This window comes from Podarcis cretensis, assembly GCF_951804945.1.
Source record: "Podarcis cretensis genome assembly, chromosome: 16".
Classification (NCBI taxonomy): Eukaryota; Metazoa; Chordata; class Lepidosauria; order Squamata; family Lacertidae; genus Podarcis; species Podarcis cretensis.
Genome location: NC_137186.1, coordinates 43,016,618 through 43,030,336, shown reverse-complemented (window position 1 = coordinate 43,030,336; position 13,719 = coordinate 43,016,618). Strand labels below are relative to the sequence as shown.

General features: G+C 47.1%; 1 long non-coding RNA gene across 1 annotated transcript; it reads left to right on the top strand.

Moving 5' to 3' along the window:
* The first annotated feature begins 9,322 nt into the window (after positions 1-9,322).
* LOC307205455 lies at positions 9,323-11,392 on the top strand. Its single transcript, XR_013834008.1, has 2 exons — positions 9,323-9,496; positions 10,835-11,392. It is a non-coding gene; the product is annotated as an uncharacterized lncRNA (long non-coding RNA).
* Positions 11,393-13,719: the final 2,327 nt, after the last annotated feature.

Genomic DNA, 13,719 nt, shown 5'->3' with positions numbered 1-13,719 from the left:
TTCTGTGTGACCTTGTGTATATTTCAAGGCCTGAGCTAGGGCTGCCATACGTCCTGATTTTCCAGGACATGTCCTGGAATTCACCTCTGGAAATGGTGTCCTGGGTTATTTTTCGAAAAATGGGCAAATGTCCTGGAAAACCAGCAATGGGGTTAAATCATGCCGGAAATGCTTTTAAAAAGCTCCAAAACTCAAAAATTCTTGTAGCTTTTACCAAAATCTGGTGGTTTCCTTTTTTTAAAAGCTCATCAATTTTGGAGTCTTCTTAAAAAAAAGTTCAACAACTTTTAGGGTGTCCTGAACTATGGCAACCCAAGCTGTGTCCTGCCACTTTCTTCGGGGAATGGTCTGCTTTGGCTAGTCCTGGTGAGGGAAGGCTATGGGGGGCAGCAAAGGGAAAACCTCAAATTCACCGGCTATATAGTACATTCAAGCGTGCAGCTCTGTGTCCACAAGAGCTAGAAGCTGCTCTTTGGGATTTAAACGAAAGCAGAGATTACAGGAAGATGGATAGCGGAGTCTATTTTAAAAGATTGGAGACCCTTCTACTGACCCAACCCTGCTTCAAAGCTATTTGCAGGTCAATATGCAAGTTAAGTGTTTGGCCATTGGAGGCTGCACACCAAGAAATCTGTTCTGTTCCTCTTCTCATTTCACTGAAGACAAGAAACTCCACCAGAGAAAAAGACAGAGTCCTCCTCTTCAAAGTGGAACATGAAGTATTAAGTGTTCCACGGGTGTGTTGCAACCTTTGTTGAGTTGAGGAGAGTGTGAGCCTTTCAGGAGAATTCCTGCGGGCAGGAAGGGAGGCTTGCAGAAGTCTGCCTGGACTATGTGGTCCTGTTCCTGGCAACTCTGGCACCCATCCGTTTTCTGCCTGCCATGGCTTCAGATCAGAGGGCGCTGGGCTTGGCTGCCTTGGGGGCAGTCTGCCTCCATTCCCTGGAGGAAGTGATAAATCTGTCAATTTAGGTTTCTTTCACTTTCTCATTTTCCCAGTCTTAAATTTGCCATATTTTCACATCCATTTCTGGGGGTTTTTTTAAGTCCTCACAAAAAAATTATCAGCCTTTCAGTGTTCTTTTCATAAGCAATTTTGTCTTATACACATTTCCCCTGATATAATCATTTCTTAATCTTATTCTCACCAATGCATGCATTTTTAAGGCACAATTTCCTCCCAATATTGACTCTTTGTTGGCTCTTGGCGACAACATGATAGCAAAAGGCAAGGCCCTATGGCCCTTCCCTGGGGCTGGGGCCCTGATCCAAATCCCAAACACCCCCCACTCTTTTTGGCCCTAAGGTAGATGCCTGGGTCATCTCCCCAGGCAGAGTAAGGGCATGAAGGGCAAGTAGGAAGACCAGGCAGCCAAACCCAAAGTGATTCTGAACGTTGAACCTGTTGAGGTCCCAAAGTCGATGTGAACTACAGACTGGAGGTGGGGGAGGTGAGGACCACCAAGGGGGCAGGGAGAGAGGCAGCCTCTCTCCAAGGACCCAGGCAGCGGGGCCTCCAAAGTCCCGGTTCCGTGCACTGCTGGAAAAACACACATATTTTTGCAAAGATTTAAATCTTTTCCCCTCCTGCATCACAGCCTGATGAGACTATATTGTCATGAGTTAGTGCATACTTTAGCAGCCAGGGGCTTTTTAATTAGCAGGGAGCTTTGATATCTTTTGAGATAAATGGACAAGCTTGCCTCCCTTTCTATGACGAACACCCTGAGCATCCCAGAGCCGCAGACCGTAACTCTGCCTGCATCTTCTCTGTGTTCCTCTGACTTCTCTTTGCCTTGCTTAATGAAAGCTCTGTTGAGGGAAAGGGCCAGGGAAAAGCCAGGAGCTGCCTTCTGCCAGGACAGAGGAGATGCCCTTCTAGCTCAGTCCTGTGTACAGTGGTACCTCGGGTTACATGTGCTTCAGGTTACATACGCTTCAGGTTACAGACTCCTCTAACCCAGAAATAGTACCTCAGTTTAAGAACTTTGCTTCAGGATGAGAACAGAAATCGTGCGGCAGCGGCAGTGGGAGGCCCCATTAGCAAAAGTGGTGCTTCAGGTTAAGAACAGTTTCAGGTTAAGAACGGACCTCCGGAACGAATTAAGTACTTAACCCAAGGTACCACTGTACTTCCAATGCATTGTTCTCCAGGGCTGGCGGGGACTTCCTGGCACGCTCAGCCAGAGTGAGGTCCCTTCCCTCTCTCCTGCCGCCTGGCCTCTGCAACTGAGCATGCCAGGGACTGAACCTCCTGCGGCCTTCCACATGAAATATGTTCATCCCACCACTGAGCTCCCCCCTAGAGAGAAATTTGTTTTTTTTCTGAATTCTGTTTCCCAATTAGGGGCAGAAAATCTTCGGGAGAGACCTAGTTACCAATTCAGATTGCATCCCACCTGGGTAGCCAGGAGGCAGAAAGAACAAGCACATATTTGAAAACCAACTCCTCCACCCTCCAAACATCTAGTCCAACCCCTGCAATGCGGGAATCTCAACTGAAAGCATCCATGGCAGATGGCCATCCAGCCTTTGTTTGCCAGATTTCTACATCAGTTTGCAATTATTATTATTTTAGCAAAGATTTCGTGAAAATTCACCAGTATTTTAGTGGGCATATCTCCTAAGAGACAGCTTTTGGATGCAGTTTTGCCCACAGGGATATTTTTGCAAACAACTTTGTCTAATATGATGCATCTTTGGCATGATATCTTTGACCAGTAGCTGCATCTTGAAGCTCACTTTACCCAGGATGCATTTTTGTACTCCCTGTGATTATTTGCTTAGAGACTTCCACTGCAGAATTCAAGGATGTGCAAATTTGAAAGGAGATATGGATTTCTGTTCATGTATTGTTTTGGGGAGCATGAATTGGGCGTTAAAATGGGAGCCGAACCAAATTTCACACACTCTGTGCCTCCTGTGGTGTCAACTTGAATCTCACTGTGTTCTGATTTGTCTCTCTGGGTGAATGTGGGTGGGCGGGCGTGGCAGCCTTCTTGCTTCTCCTGCCTGTTCAATGCCTTAAGACTCAGTGGCCTCTGGGCAGCGAGCTTTGTGATATTAAATCATGAACCAACTTTCTCCCCTCCTTGCTATGATAAAGAAGAATATTAGATTTGGCAAGGAGCTTAGCTGACTTTAGAGATCCCACGTTCAATGCAGCAATCATCTCTCTCTTTCTTTTGCACACAACCTCTCTTTACTTCCTCTTTACTTCACAAAGCAGTTCATTATCTGGGCTCTGTCTAGAAAGGATCTTTATCATTAAATTCCTGCAGCAGGGTCAGAATTTAATCTCTCCACAGTAGCTAAGCCAAGGAGCCAGGCCACCCCAAGGTCACCTGATACCCCCACCCCTAGAAAGCCCAGCCCAGCTTCTACCACGAATGGAGACACCACATAGTCTGCCTGAAAGTGCAGAGGAAAGCCTTGGAGAGCCAGAGGAATGGATGAGCTCAATGGCCTTGGCTGGGCATCTTTTGGGCCTCATCTAGTGCTGTGCCAAAATCTGCCTTCCAGATTACTGAACACTTTTTTCCAACATTTCTTCAGAATGTCTATGAGCGATTTGACGCTTACCTTATCATTGCAAAGGGGCAGAGGATGCTGATGATGTGTTCTTGTTTGTCGACTAGCTTTTGACCTGTGCTTCCCATGGGAGCAGGAGTCATTTTATTATTGTTATTATTTATTAGACTTGTATACCACCTTTCAGCAAAAGATCTCAGAGTAGTTCACAAGATAAAAATACACGCTAAAAGCACAAATAAATAGTTAAAACAGAAACAAAACAACCCCCTTCCTACAAACACATTTAAAAGACTGTAGAATATTAATCAGCCCAAGGCCTGGTTGAAGAGGAACATTTTTGCCTGGCGCCTAAAAATATTTAATGAAGGAGCCAGGGGAGCCTTCCTGGAGAGAGCATTCCACAAGTAGGAGCCACCACAAAAAGGCCCGTTTTCGTGTTGCCACCCTATGGACTTCTCATGGAGGGTGCAAAAGAAGAGGACAATTGCAGGGTCTAGATCGGTTCATATGGAGAGAGGCAGTCCTTGAGGTGTTTCAGTTCTGAGTCATTTAAGGCTTTATATGTAAAAAACCAGCACTTTGTCACACAAGCTCTTTCTCTGGGCTTCAACTGAAGGGCAGGCACCCAGGAAGGCTGCAAAGAGCCAGCGGCTGGCCAGGTGATTTTCAGAAGAAAATAAAGGGCTCCCAAAAGTACCCATTGGACACTTTCAAAGTAAGGTAAGCATGACAAAAACTCTGCACACACACACACCCCCAAGAATGGCACTGAAATTTTCTCTCCCTTTTGGTAATTTTTGACTTCATTTTCTTCTCTTGGAGAATGCAGGGGTGGAGGTTGAGATACAGTTTTGGCACATCCCTCATTTCATCTTCTTCCTCCATCCTTGAGCAATAACCAAGGCCAGGGGCTGTTTGATGCTGTGGCCCAACCTTGGGCAGCCCCCAAAGTGCCACCGAAAAGGAATACAAAAAAGGCTAATTTACATGTACAAATGCAAGCCAAGAAATAATCACTGTAATTACATACATGATTGTATTCTGGCCACTCTTCATTCCACATAATCCCAGGGAGGAAATGGGCAGAGTGTCACCACAGAGGAGGCCCTTTCTTGCCTCACCACACGAGGGGCTTCACGCACTGGGGGTGGGGGTTGCTGGTGTCCAGTCTGCTAACTGTTGCTCTCCCTTCGGATGGCTCTTCATCTTGACCCTTTGGTCTGGGAAAGGCCTCTCCCTGCCTGTCCTCAGCTAGATGGACCAAGGATCATCTGACTCAGGATCAGGAAGGGACCCCTTTTTAGTTTGGTGGATCCCCCTTGTGTCTTTGGCCTGAAATCCACATTTCTCGAAAAGATGTATTTCCCAATTCCAAGGTGGGAGGAGGGGTGGCGTTCTTTTTCTCAACTTTTACCAAATCGATCCTGACTTTTTCTCCCAAGGTTCCCCCCCCCCTTTCTTAATTAACTTAAAAAATAATTAATTTCAAGGAGAATCTTTGAGCTCTCCCTGCGTCCGTTCAACCCTTCATCTCCAACAGATCTGAAATGATGGGCAAAATATCAAATGCTATAAGTCAAAAAAACTTGACAGAAATAATAGGCCCAGTCATTCATCTTAGCCCCTCAAAGTGATAACAATTAACTTTTGGACAGCCTGGATTTTCCACATTGAGCATTAATCATGCAGCCACACTTGGAAGGAGGTGGCTTTGCACAATCTTGGCTAAGGAGTGGGAGAAATGGAGCAAGAGAATTGGGCTGGACTGGGGGAGCAGAGGCTGAAAAGTGTCACCACAAGTCCCTCGAGAGCAGGAGCAGCCCATGAGATGCCCTCCAGATGTTGCTGCCCTGTAGCTTCTATCAGCCCCAGCCACCATGGCCAACATCTGGAGAGGGCCAACATCTGGACAACAGCACCCCTACAGCAAATGAGTCAAGAGAGGCCTGGTTATACCCACCCTTCCCAGCCCAGGGGTTTGGGACTGGGTCTGAGAGGAGTTGTGGTCCAGTACCAGCTGGGACTCCCCTGCTCCAGCAGCTGAGGCTGGGAAGGAGCACCTACTTCACACATAGAAGGTCCAAGTCTGCCTCCATTTAAATTGGAGGGCAGAGGGCCTGGTTATGACCTATAAACCCTACCCAGCTTAAGTCCAGGCTTTCTGAAAGACCCTCTTCCCTCATAAGAACTTGCCCCAGGCTCTGAGACCTTTGGGGGAAGCCCTTCTCTCAGTCTCAGTCTCACCACCCTCCCAGGCAGGCTGGGTGGGGACGCAGGAGAGGTCCTTCTTGGTGGTGGCTTCTGCCAGGCAACTTTGAAACACCCTCCCAGGAGAAGCTGGGCGGGCTCCCTCCTTGCTGTCCTTCTGACAACAGTTGGAGACTTTTCTTGTTTCAGCAGGCTTTGGGAACTGAATGCTTTTAATGAAAGGGCTGGTGCCATGCTGTTTCTATTGTAATTATCTGTATGCGCTCGCTCTCTCTCTCTCTTTCTAACTAACTGTTAAATTGTTTTTAATAATTGTGTTCTCCCCCGTTTTTAGCTGTTCTTCTTTTATCTGTAAGCTGCCTTGCATCCCTGTCAGGGGAAAGGGTGGGGTATAAATAAATAGATAATAATATTTCTTTTCCAGCCTGAGTTCCACATTCCTTCCTGGGCAGGGATAGAGGCAAAAGAGGCAGAGCAGCAGCAGCAGCAGCAGCAGCTTTTGAACAGCAGGCCACCTTTCAATCCCCACGCCACAAGTCAGAGGTTTCTACACACAGACCTGCATCTCTCCATCCTTCATTGAGGCAAAGAGTCCAAGGGCACATTCCAGGCAGGCCAAAGCGCCTGAGCACAAGGGTGTGCAGCAGGGCCAGAGAGGGCTGGAGAGAGAAGCTTGGAGGCTGCAGGTGGCCTGTGGGCAGAGGTTCCCCCAGCTCAGATTTCAGGAAAGGCTCCTCTCCCCCCCCCCAGACCCTGGGAGACACTGCTGCTCTTCAGAGTGTGCAGCACCCGGGCTCTGCAGACCAATGGCTGCATCTGGGGAGTTTTACCGCATCTGTTTCTTGTCCCTGGACTTCATTCATCCCTCTTATAAGTGCAGCGCAGCTGGAATCATTGAGTGGTAAGTTCGGACTGTTGGGGGATTTTGTGTTGTTGTTGTTTTAATAAGCCGAACACTTGAATCACCAAGTTTTCCAGGCATAGGCATGGGGGGAAATCCTGGTGGGGCTGGGAAACAGGCAGGTTGTGCACTGCTGCAGGAAAAGCATGGACCCAGGAGGAGCTGATGGCTAGTCCCATGGGCCAGAGGCTAGTGTGTTGTCAGCTTCCCATCAAGCACATCCTTAGGGATCCTGCCTTCTTCCCTTCTGTGGACATGACCAAGGCAGCGCAGACATCGCAGAAACAAGAGTGCCAACCTGCTGGGAATGTGGGCTTGGGCGTGGGGGGCATCTTTGCTTGAGGCCCTGTCCTGCCATGGGATGCCCAAAATCGTCCTGATGCAGCACATCAGCTTTCTGCAAAATGAGATGCAGGAACTAAGGGTGTGTTTGGTTTCTGTGGGAATGTCGTGGAAGCAGCACACCACCTGGGGTCCGTTGACATGCAGTTGAGCCTGAAGAAGGCCTGGCCGCTTGGAGTCTTGAAGCAAACAACTTGTGGGGGTCAGGAGGGGGGGTCAGGTGGCCAGAAGTGCCTTTGGCCCTGGCAGTTCCTCCCCTCCCGTCTCCCTCCCCTTTTTTATCTCCCTGCAGCTACCTTAAAAGCCTCTGCCGTCAGCTGGAATCAGCTTCCTCATGCGTGCCCACTAATAAATTGGAAATGCCACCTTCTCCCAAACTGCATTATTACCGTTTATAATTTTGATTGTTCATTTGCATACGAAAATTAGTCCTGTGACATGCGTGAATTTTATTTTATTCCTGAACTAATTATAAACAAGAATGCCACATTATTTACATAACTAATTATTGTTCCTTCTGTTCTCTCTGCTTCCCCCCTTTTCGGGAAGCCCCCCCCCCTTTCTGTGCTGCTTAACGATGCAAATGAACAATCAGAAAACATTTCCAAAGTTTCTGAATTTCTTCTATTTGCATCAAATACAAATTCCTTTGAATGGGAGATGATGCACGTTTCCATTTTAATGGGCCTAAATTGGCTTGATCTTAATTTGTAGTTAATTGGAATGAATAATTCTTGTCTACCTGGGTAGATTTTTCCCAGCCACTAATTGTAGATACTTATTAACCCATAAATCTGGCGTTCTCTTAGAAGGAAAAGCCCATTTTGTCCGAAGGAAGCGGCTTCCTCCTTTGACGGGGCTTCTCCTCCCCCGCCCACTTCTTCTTGCACTCTCGTCCAGCTCCTCGGGGCTTTTGCTTCTTCCCTTGCCGGTGCGTTTTGTGTGACAAACGAGGACTCCTGTAATTTATTATTTAGATTGCGGCAGCGCCCCCAAGTGCGCCGACCTGTCATTCAGGCAGAGGCTTTCGCAGTGAAGCTGAGATGAAAGACCCTTTTCAGGCCTTCTTTGTGTCTTTCAGAAAGACAGGGGTGTCCTCTGGGCGGGGGGGGGGGGGCTCCAGATGAAAGAGCAGAAGCAAAAGGGTTGGTTTCTGTACCCTTTTCATGAAAATTTATCCTGGAACGGGAAGCAAACATGCAGCCATAGACCAAGCACTTCATCCCTGCATTGCAAATTGTATTCTAGTTTTGCTTTGTTTTGATATGGAAACCCCCTAAGATGGGTGCCCTTGTGGGTTGTTGGCCACAGGAGCGGAGTCTGGATCGTTTGCACAAGGGGGGGGGGGGAGGCAGACCCCTGGTCCTCCCACTTTTTAAACAAAGGGGGGCTTGGAGGGGCCTGGGCTTGCTGCAAAGGGCACTGCCCTCAGGATCCCAAAGTCCACCACCAGAGCACAGGTCCCGGGTCTGGGTGTCCCAGGTCTTTTAAATACCTAATGAATGAATTTACTTTATTCGGTCACAGATCAGCATAAGCAAAACATCTAAATAAATAGTGTAACAGTATGAATCTAAGCAAATAATTATTAAATAAATGGGAGCAAGAACCAATTGTAGATTAAAACATATACATAGAATATTTGATTAAGCATAAATAATGGATGAATAAAAAATAATAAGAAGAATTAAAAAAGACCCGTTAAAACAGCTATATGGGGTGGGGCTTCAGTGATACAGATCTAACAATATGGGCCTTCATTTTAGGACTGATTTGTAGCACAGACCATCCTCCAATGAGTATCATGGCAGCGCAGAATCTGGCAACTGAATATGTGATTTCTGGGCTTTCGTCCTGTAGCAATAGGAAGATGTTGTGTTGTTCTGAACGCCCTGGGAATGTATATAGGATGGGCTGGATAAACCTGGCTCAAATGTCCATATAATACTGGCAGTGAAGAAGGGTGTGCTCTATTTTCCTGCTGCCCAGAGCCACATGCTCATTTCCTCTCCTCGTATGGTATTTTCCTATAACGGCCTTCTTGAATTGCAGAAGGGAGGGCCTGACAACGGGCCAAGGTGAAAGCCCTTCGCTGTTTTGGTTTTGTCCGCTCCCGGTCTTTATGCCAACGTCTCCTTTCCAAACATGCCCTGTCTTTTGTGAGAGATCAGCAGCCAAACCTAACAAATACATATTCTTGCTAGTTGGCATGAAAAGGGACTAATGCCACAGAGCTGTATTGCTGATGGGCTGATACTCAGGCCATAGAAATACAATTGGTAGAGAGGGTTCTTTGTGATGTCATTTCCCCTCCCCTCCTGGAGAGGAAGGAGCATGTAGTACTTCCTGTTCCTCCATCTCTCTCTTCCTTTGGCCAGAGTTGGATGCAAACACACATGTGCTTGCTCCAGCTTTAGGCACATGCCCGAAGCTAGTTATATTGTAAATTTAAGTATTTTGCCTGCATGGATTCTACTGCTGCTATTGCTGTGAAACAATGCAAGATGGTAAGTCAATTATATTTATAAACTTACTTCCCAAGTTATTGCCTGTAAGAAAGAGGTGCCAGCTTATTTCATAGCTGGAGTTGCTCAAAACAAGGCTTTACAGCCTAATTCATGGAATCATAGAGTTGGAAGGGACCCCAAGGGTCATCTAGCCCAACCGCCTGCAATGCAGGAATCTCAGCTAAAGCATCCAGGACAGGAGGCCATCCAACCTCTGCTTAGAAACCGCCAAATGTCAGGATGCTGTCAGTGGCTCCTGGCTGGTTGGCCGGAAAAGTATAAAGACAAGGAAAAGTTTCTTACAGTTCTTTTTTATTTCAGACCTTACAGAGAGAGCCTCTTGGATAATGGTGCTGTCCCAAGTGGCTCTCCACCCCCTTCTCTCCCACTTCCTCCTTGGTCATCGTCTCCTCTGTGCCCTCTGCCTCTGAGCTCTTTGCTCTCCTACTTTTGCCAGGTTCTGGGAGATGAAGGGTCTGGAATGCTTTCTAGTGACAATGTGTCAGCCAACTGCTGCTCCGGCTGCCTGCTCCGCCTCTCCCATCATTTCCCAAATTTCCCCTCATCTGCCTCTGAGCTGTGACCTCCCGCAAACCCCTTTGTAAATGTATACTATCTTCCTCTTCCTCCTCCATCAAAGGGTCAGGCTGGGGAGGTGGTCTCCACCACTCCTCCTCCTCTGTCCAGCCCCTGACATCACCCCCCTTCAGTGTCCTCTTCTGCCCAGTCCCTGACACCAAGGAAGGAGAGTCCACCATCTCCCAAGGGAGACGGTTCCACTGTCAATCAGCTGTTATTGTCAAGAAAGTTTTTCTGAATGTTTAGTTGGAATCTCCTTCCTTGAAACTGGAAGCCATTGGTTCAAGTTTTACCCTCCAGAGCAGGAGAAAACAAGCTTGTTCCCTCTTCCATGTGACAGCCCTTAAGATATTTGAAGATGGCAATCATATCTCCTCTCAGTCTCCTCTTTCGCAGGCTAAACATACCCAGTTCCTTCAAGCGCTCCTCGTAAGGCTTGGTTTCCAGACCCTTGATCATCTCGGTCACCCTCCTCTGCACATGTTCCAGCTTGTCAAGATCCTTCTTAAATTGTGGTGCCCAGAATTGGACACAGTATCCCAGGTGTGGTCTGACCAAGGCAGAAGAGTGTGGGACTATATCTTCCCTTGAGCTGGACACTAGACTTCCATGGAAGTATATTCCTATGCTCTTAGTTTTGCTGCTGAGAATGGGATTTTGAAACTCTGTTCAACCCACAAACGTGGAAGCCTGGAAGGCTAAATTGCAATTAATATATCCTCTCCTACCCATTAAAACCCATCCCACATCTTTCGTGTTGTAGGAGTGTTGTTGTGAGAGGGGCCAAGGAGGGCAGGAGTGAGAGTCAAGCAGCACAGCCAGCCAGCAAATTCAGAGCTGAGAGGAGAGTGGAAACCTGAGCCCTGTGTGATTTATATCGGGAAACATTTGCTTTGGGGTTTTCTTTTTGCGACTGAAGTTGGAGTGTTAAAATGCCAAACACGTCCACAATTACATACTACGAGGTCCCCTTCTCAAACAGCTGCCAGTGTCTCAGGTTAGGAAGTCCTGGAAGCTCTTGGCCATCTAGAAACACCTGTGCTTCTTTGATGGGGCTCTGATAGAGAATGACCCTTCTGCCTGTATGTTCATTTTAAATTCCACTCATAGATTTTTAAATTCCGCTTTAAAGGAAACTCACAGAATACTGAAAACCCCCATCGGGAGCCTCTCTCTTAGACACATGCAAAATAACTGGTAAGCCCAGCCCACCCACAACGGCACGCTATACGGAGGGCCAGCTAATTGGCTGTAATGGGATTAGGAACCTAAAATGCTAATGTTTGAATGAGAATTTAATAAACTCTAATGTGATCATGAAGAGGAGACCTCGGCTTCAAATTTCCTGGCCTGCCAGTGGGGAATAGGCAGCTGCGATTAGCCAAACAAAATGGGCTCATTATTGTGCCAGGTACTTCGGCAAATTTGTAATCAAAATATTCAGATACAAAGGGGAATCCATTTGCAAAGAGGCATTGGGCTGAAGGAAGCCAAGAGCAGGCTGGGAGTCTTGGGTGAAAAAGCGAAGGGGTTGGGGGGGGGTCGGTGCTGCCTTGATCGGAAGGGGTGAGCGATCGCTGCAGGACCCTCCCCATACCAAGGTGTGAAGGGCCTCTGCTCTGCAAGGATGCTGCCAGGGTCTTTCCATCCTGCAAACACTGAAGAAGAAGGTGGGCTCCTTTCAGGAGGTGATATAGGGAAGAATTTTGGCAGGTCTTGAGCACCTGTTTGGAAAATCAAAATATATGTCATCCACTGCAGAGTTAAACTCTGGAACTCCCTCCCACAGGAGGCAGCAAAAGCTTTAAGGAGGGCTATTAAGAGGGCTACTAGCCATGGTGGCTATGCTGAGGGGTGTAGCACTGTCCACAGGTGCCCGGGGCGGGTGGCGGTGTACGCACGCCCCCCAAGCGGGAATGGGGCACGCTCACTCAGCCCTCGCTGCTGCTGCTGCTGCTGCTGCTGCTGCTGCTGCTGCTGCTGCTGCTGCTGCTGGGCTCCCTCCGTGCTCACCCAGCCCCAGCTGCTGATGGCTGGGCACTCGCGCACCAGGCGGGGGTGGGGTGCAGAGGGTGCTCTTCCCCCTCCGCACCCTCCACCCGCCAGGTACTGGGGGGCGTCAGCTGGTGGGCAGGAGCGGGGCAGGGCATGGAGGGTGAAGAACATCCTCTGCATTCACCCAGGGGGCACACACACCGGACCCATGCAGGGGATGCCTGGTTCACCCCCCCCCCCCAATCTGCACCCGGGGCCCCAGCCTCCCTGGCTCCCCCATGCTCTGCCCTTCTCTGCCTCCACAGTGGGAGACAGCAAGGCTTCTGCATCCCAGCTGGCGGAAACCACAGGAGGGGTGGGTGCCGCTGCCCTCAAGTCTGCTCATGGTCTACCTGCGCCCCATTGCCTGATCCAAAGGGCTCTTCTTACATTCAGAGATCATGTAAAGAAAGGCAGAAAAGCAGTCTCCTTCAATCCTTCATAGTCCTGATACTTACAGCAAAATACCAAAACAAAGGAAAAAAAGGGTTTGCTGACCTTTATAAATGACACCAAGCAAAAAAGAACAACAACAAACCTTAAGTGTCCGACTCACAAACTCAGCCTACCTCACAGGGCTGTTGTGAAGATAAAAAAGCATGAGCTCCTGGGATGAAAACCAATACACAAATATACAGGCAACAATATGTGCAGATTAACAATTCTCTTTTTTAAAAATATATTTTATTTTTCATTTTTTAAACAAAATTTGTATATATTCACATCATTTTCAAATTTTGCACTCCTGGGATTACTTAGATACCTCGGACTTCCCCCACCCCCCACCCCTAGTTTCCAAATTTCCCCCTATTTCTTTGCATCTAATTACATTTTTCCAGTTCATTTTTTCTTTTTTCTTTCTTTAAAATAATATTTATTAGCAGTTTAAAGATTACAAAAGAAAAGAAAAAGAATTATACAATACAATACAAAAACAAAACAAAAACACCCACAACCCAAACCCAAAAACACTGAATCAACCAAACAAAACAAAAACAATTAAAAACACATCCAATAATTTCGATATCATAACTTTCGTTCACTTGTTTCAGCGACCTCCTCACGCCTCCCTTTTTGTATTCCACTTCAATTAGCTGTTTCAGCAATTCCTTTCTATCTTCCTCTGTTTTCTGTCCTGTAATTTATCTTAACATATTCTAACCTTGTTTTTTCCCTTTAATACATTTATAATCTGTCTGTACCTAATTCCTTATAACATTTCTGCTAAAGCAATATAACTTCATTCCATCATTTTTCTAACATTCATTAATTTTACAATATTTCTGTAAGTAATCTTTAAACTTTTTCCAGTCTTCTTCCACCGACTCTTCTCCCTGGTCTCGGATTCTGCCAGTCATTTCCGCCAGTTCCATATAGTCCATCAAATTCATCTGCCATTCTTCCCAGGTGGATAAATCTTGTGTCTTCCAATACTTCGTGATGAGTATTCTTGCTGCTGTTGTTGCATACATAAAGAAAGTTCTGTCCTTCTTTGGCACCAATTGGCCGACCATGCCCAGGAGAAAGGCCTCTGGTTTCTTCAGGAAGGTATATTTGAATACCTTTTTCATTTCATTATAAATCATCTCCCAGAATGTCTTAATCCTTGGGAAT